The following is a 6,114-nucleotide window of genomic DNA, read 5'->3' as shown; positions in this document are numbered from 1 at the left end:
GTTACTAAGAAATAAAAAGGTTATCTAAATCTAGTTAGGGTTAAAAATACATCATTCCCAGCAAAAAGGAGTCAAGAATACATTAGTGATGTTATATGAGAAAAATACTATAACATACTGACAAATAAAACATTAGATCCTTTTCAACACCAAATTTTCCTGGTATCGAAACCTAGTTGTGGCTCTGATAATTCACAAATATTTTATATCGCTTACACTGAGACTAACATACGCCTCCTTGAAGGTTTTATCCCCCACGTGTACCTACTAGGCTGGCCCATTTAAGAAAAAATCTCGTTCGCTAGGTGTTTTTTTCCTGTGGTTTTTCATTTTCGTTTCACTTTTCTGTTTCTTCACTCGGTTTCTTTTTTCTTTCTCAGTTTTCATTGGTTTTTAATTTCCTTCTCCTTTGTTTAATTCTCGGCTATTACTAGTTTTCTTTCTTATATTTTTCCAGGTTTCTTCGTGTTTTTTTGGTTTCTTTGTCGGTTTTCATTGGTTTTCATATACATGAGAAACCAATTTTCCATACACATTTAAACATTTTTCAAATGCTTGATTATATTTTTTCAATACATGATCAACTTTTTCATAAATATTGTATATTTTTTGGATACACGAGAAACATTGTTTTATACATATTTAACATTCTTCAAATACTTGATTAACATTTTTCAAATACTTGATTAATATTTTTTAAATGCTTGATTAACAATTCCTAAATAGTTGATCAATTGTTTTCTATAAACATTGTCTATTTTCTGTATACATTTTTGGCATGCATGAGAAACATATTTTAATGCACATTTAACAGTTTTCAAATGCAAAATTAATATTTTTCAAATACTTGATTAATATTTTTCAAGGCTTGAATAATTTTTTAAATACATGATCGATTGTTTCATACATTTTTAGTATACATGAGCAACATTTTTCTATACATATTTAAATTTTTTATGCGTCTATATATAGACTATTTGAAAGTATAAACAAAATTAAAAAGAAAACAAAACAAAAAAGTGAAATAAAAAAATGAGGTTCTGACCTGTGGCTCAGTCTCATGCTCACGACACCCCCGATAATTCCTGAATTTATCTAGCGTTAAGGCACCGGTTTTAGGTCATTTGGCATATAGGCGAAATCACTAATTAAGAAGTACTCTTTTCAAAGGTCACTTATGCGCCACTTGTCGCAATCCGCGAGTTTCCCCTTTCCGTATATTCGTTTCTTCAAAATGTTTTCTCTCTTAAGTCGTGCATCCAACCGTCAAACTGTTTTCATCCTTGGATTCGTCGTATTTGAGATTTCCAATACTAGACCTTATGTTGATAGGTTTGAACAAACTACGTTTTCACAAAAAAATTGGATGATGGAAACCAAATGAGGAGCACGTCTCTTTTCCTTTCCGAAGAGGCTCGCGGAAGCAAATATGCGTCTTCGCGAAAAAACACATTTACCCCTTTTCTGTGCCTCTCGTGGAAGCAAACATGTGCCTCCACGAGAAGGTAGTTTGTGCTTCTCACGGAATAAATAGAAAACAAGTTTTTCCCTTATTCGAGAGGCATGGTTGTGCCTTTCAGGAAAGCAATTTCGTGCCTCCACGAGAAGTAAACATGTGCCTCTCGCGAAAGAACATATTATTTTTCCTTTTTTGAGAGGCACTTGAGGAAGCAAATGTGTACCTCCACGAGAAGTAAATCCGTATCTCTCACGGAAAGAAAAAATATTTATTTTTACTTTCCCGAGCGAAGCAAATTCATGCCTTCATGAGAAGTAAATATGTGCCTCTCACGAAAGGAAAAAAATAAAACATATTTTTTCCTTTTCCAAAAGGCAAAGTTGTGTCTCTCGCGGAAGCAAATCCGTGCCTCCACGAGAACTAAATTTGCACCTCTTGCGGAAGGAATAAAAACATTTTTTCCCTTTTCCGAGAGGCATGACCATTCCTCTCGCAGAATTAAATTCATGCATCCACGGGAACTACATCTGTGCATCTTGCGGAAAAACAAAGAAAATGTGTTTTTTGCGCAATTTGTTTTTGATTTTTTTTTGCCCAAAACCTAAGGAAAACTGAGGAAAAACTGAAATGCTACAAAGACCAAAAAATAAATCATCTAAAAGCTGAAGACGCGTACAAAAAATACAAATAAAAATAAATCTGGAGGGAGAGCCTAGCACGCAACACGTGGTGGCTCCCAACCCACCAAAAGTGACCCTTGCGGGGGCTCTCTAAGAAGTACTCGCTGATTAGTTATTGTTGCGCATAGGCGCACACCCCTACACATTGTTAATTCCTATATGGGCCTACCCAAGTATTTTTTTTCCACTGGTTCTGGTTCGGCGGTGATTTTCTGGGCGTTTTTTCTTTTGTTTTTTTCATGCATGGTTTTGGCTTGTTTTTTTCTTTCTTTTTCCCATTTTTCGTTTTCATTTTGCCTTTCTTTTTCTTTTCTTTTTTATTTTTAAATGCACATTTTTTTCAAATTTGAAAACATTTTGAAATTCATGAACTTTTTTTTACCAACTACAGTAGGGAAAATCCCTACTGTGATCTTTTTCATTATGTAGTTAGGGGTTAAAAAAAGTACATGGAAGGCATGAGTATGCCAGTTACATCCAATTAGTGTAGATCTAATACATCAATATGATAATTTACATACTATCTAGGCCATGACAACTTACCCTCCTTGATACTAGGCTTAGCCCTGATCATAGTGTCTTGTAAATATCTTTTGAAATTGATCTTGCAATTTGTGATGGAGCATGGGATGTCTTCAAATATTTTGCCATTTCTCTAATTCCGTATGGCCCAGCTACCAGTGATTAGGACCTCCATGAAGAAGTCATAACTATATCTTTGCTTTGCTTCCATGATCATCATGCGTATATTTAGATCAGTGTTCCATTCTACCAATACTCCACCAAAAACCTTGACTAAATGTGCAGCTGAATAGCAAGTGAGTTCTGTCTTCCAGATTATCTCTGCATAATATACACTCTGTGCTATCCAGTGTGAAGTTTTTTCAAGTGAGTAAATCATAGGTGTTTATTCTCTCATTGAGCTTCAGCCAACATAAAAATTTATGTCTTGGGAGGCAGCATGATTCCCATATCCATTGCATTGGCAAGGGGGCTTGTTGATTTCCCATAAGGATTTATAGATTTTCTTTGCAGAATACTTGGAGTTTCCCCACATAAAAACCCATTTATCATGTTCCTGGTTATCTCTAATTTCTTCAAGGTGTTCAGGTAGGTTGATTAATTGACCATAAGAAATCATAGATAGAGGTAGTTGGAACATGCTACTATGGTCAATCATATATTTTGCCTGGTGGATTGTGATGTTGGTGTTTGTTGCATATGAGTGTAGTTCAGCCCATTTCCTTTTAAGAATACTACCTTTTCATACATCTTCCCATAACAGAACAGAGTCTCCTTTATTTACTTTGCAAGGTGCCATACCTCTGTATAAATCAGTTAAACTTACACAGTTCCTCCACCAGAAAGATCCTTTGTTGGTGCATGCATGAGGTATGTTGTTGTTATAATAATATTCCTCCCACACCAAATTGACCCATGGGATGTTCCCATGATTGTAGAACTTGTGAAGGTGCTTGATCATCAGAGCAATATTCCGAATTCTGAGATTTAGGACACCAAGTCCACCTTGTTTTTTTTGGTTTGCAAATCATCTTCCAACTAGCAAAACATTTCCCCTTTTTGTTTATATCATTTCCATACCAGAGGAAATTCCTGGCAGCTTTGTTGACAGGCTCCAAGACTGTATGATGAACCTTGAATGTGCACATAGCAAAAATGGGCATAGATGCAGCCACGAAATTAACATATGTCAATCTGCCAGCATAATTCATGAAATTTGCAAATCCAGATAGTCTTTTATCAATTTTGGCTATGGTTAGCATAAGATCATGCACGGAGGGTTTGGTGGTTCCTAGGGGTAATCCCAAGTATGTAATGGAAGGCTTTCAATTCTGCATCCAAAGTTCTCGACTAAGTCAAGGACAGTAGCATTATCAATATTGATGAGTACAATAGAGGATTTGTTGAAGTTTACAAACAACCCTTTTCTGTAAATTCATGAACTTTTTTTGATCTATGAACTTTTTCCCAAAATACATGATTTTTTCATATTTGACAATTTTTTTACAAATAGACGACCTTTTTCCGCATTCAGGATTTTTTAAAATGATGTGAACTTTTATTAAAATCCATGAACCTTTTTCAAATGAGGGATTTTTCCAAATATCCTTTAATTTTTTTATATTCACAATTTTGATTTCAAAATCGATGAACTTTTCAAATTGGCAATATTTTTTCGAAGTTGATTTTTTTTAAAATCAGCAATTTAAAAAAAATCTATGGACATTTTTCAAATCATTGATTTTTCTTGAAAATACTCAATATTTTTTACAATACTAACAAAAAATAAAATTTCCGAACTAAATTCGAATTAGGTGAACTTTTTTGTGTTTGTGAACATTTTTTATTTTTCTAATTCTCAAAGGTCAATAGTGAATGGTTAACCGGTCAATGGTAGACCAGCAACCACAACTGGTCCATGGGTACCATCGAGCCGGGAAAACTGGCGAGCGATCGATTGACCACCTGCTTTGTTGGGCCGGCCCATGAGGGGTTCCGCGTGAGCGCCATCTACTCTCCCTGGGGCTTAAGGCGGGCAAACCCTAAACGGCGCCCTCTGCGCCCGTTCCTTCGGTGTACGCAAACGGGCGCACACACCCCGCGCTGAGATGGGCCGGCCCATACCGCCTCCCACTTTCCGTCTATAAGTGATGCAAAAAAGAGTGCGACCGGCGGGTTTCGAACCTACGACCTCGCTTTGCAAGCAAGCTACGTTAGCTAACTCGACGGGGAGATCAGACGTGGTTACAAACAACCTTTCTGTTTCTTTATTATTCCTTCATTTCATTTTTCTTATTCTTTTTCCTATTCTTTTTTCCTTTCTCTAATTCTATGAGAATAGTTCAACGGATTATATGAACGTTCTTTGAATTCGGTGAACTTTTTTCAATTCGGTGAACTTTTTTCAAATCATATGAATTATAAAATCAGTGAACTTTTTTCAATTGGTGAACTTTTTTCAAATTTGGTGAACTTCTTTTCAAAATCGATGAACTTTTTTTCAAAATCAGTGAACTTTTTTTGAAATTCGTGAACTTTTTTTCAAAATCTATGAACTATTTTCAAACCGATGAACTTTTCCATTTTAATGAACTTTTTTTTCCTTTTTCGCGATGTTTTTTTTTAAATCTGTGGATATTCAAATTTTGTTCAATTTTTTCTAGAAGGAATCATGGTTTTCTATATAGCGCGGATGAGCTTTACCTCTTAAATGTTTCGCGTTGCAACTATTTCATTTGGGCATAGTTGGTCTAGTGGTAAGCCTACCATGCGCTGCTGCTTGTTGGTGCGGGTTCGAATTCTCCCAAGAGCGAAGATTCACAGTATTCTTTTTTGCGGCAGAAAGCCGGCCCACTAGAGGGCTGCAGTGGGCGCCCGGATCCTCAACCGGCGCTTAAGGCGCCCTATAGGAGCTCCCCCTCGCATGGTAGAAGCTCTCCTGATAATTTCCTAATCCTGGCGACCCCTATTCGTCACTTAACGCGCCCGTCCTGGGCTCGGCCCATTTATTTTTCTTCTTCTTCATTCCAACGTTAAAAAATCTACGTGCGTTGCGAGTGAAGAGATTTGAACTGAAGACCTTCAGTTTCAGTCAGACGGGCACTAACAACTGTGACATGATACTTTGATGTGCTTACTCATTTCTTTCTCCTTTCTTATTATGGGAAATGTAACATGTCATGTTTTCTTTCTGGTTTTTTGTTCCGTTTGGCCGTTTTTTCTATGATTTTTTCTTTTTTTTTCAAATTGCACAATTTTATTTCAAAATTTATGAATTTTTTTTAATTTGTGATTTTTTTCCAAATATCGATGAACATTTTTCAAAATCGGTAAAGTTTTCCCAATTTGATGAACTTTAATATTTTAAAAAATCTTTTTTCTAAATAGAAGAACTACTTTTCTAAATCAACGAACTTTTTTTGAAATTCAATGTTTGTTTTCTAAATCAATGAA

The sequence above is a fragment of the Triticum urartu genome, chromosome 6, assembly GCF_003073215.2.
Source record: "Triticum urartu cultivar G1812 chromosome 6, Tu2.1, whole genome shotgun sequence".
In the NCBI taxonomy this organism is placed as follows: Eukaryota; Viridiplantae; Streptophyta; class Magnoliopsida; order Poales; family Poaceae; genus Triticum; species Triticum urartu.
Note: the sequence above shows the minus strand (reverse complement) of the source record.